Source organism: Penaeus monodon, chromosome 15 (assembly GCF_015228065.2).
Source record: "Penaeus monodon isolate SGIC_2016 chromosome 15, NSTDA_Pmon_1, whole genome shotgun sequence".
Lineage (NCBI taxonomy): Eukaryota > Metazoa > Arthropoda > Malacostraca > Decapoda > Penaeidae > Penaeus > Penaeus monodon.
In genome coordinates this window covers 14,074,272-14,074,541 of record NC_051400.1, presented here as the reverse complement: position 1 = coordinate 14,074,541, position 270 = coordinate 14,074,272, and the positions used below count along the sequence as shown (strand labels likewise).

General features: G+C 37.0%; 1 protein-coding gene across 1 annotated transcript in view; it reads left to right on the top strand.

The window, feature by feature from the left end:
- The window catches only part of LOC119582228 (endothelin-converting enzyme 2-like), a 39,160-nt gene that overhangs the window by 27,064 nt on the left and 11,826 nt on the right, over window positions 1-270 (top strand).

The window sequence follows — 270 nt, the reverse complement described above, 5'->3', positions numbered from 1 at the left end:
TAGGGGGGGGGGGAAGGTCTTTTTTTTGGAAATCGGGGATTTTGTTTGTCTGTTTGTTTTATGTCGCTTGATTTGCATCTGCAAGGACTTACTTTTTTTTTCTCTAATTAGACGTTTTGTTTTGTTTTGTTTAAGGGGGGGGGGGTCTTCGGTAAAAACGAAAGTTGTTTGTTTATGTAATAGTTATGTTTTACAATTTTTTTTTTCTAGGGAAGAGGGGGGGGGGGTTATTACCCATTATGAAGAAGGACGAGTTTTAAAGTGTTTTTT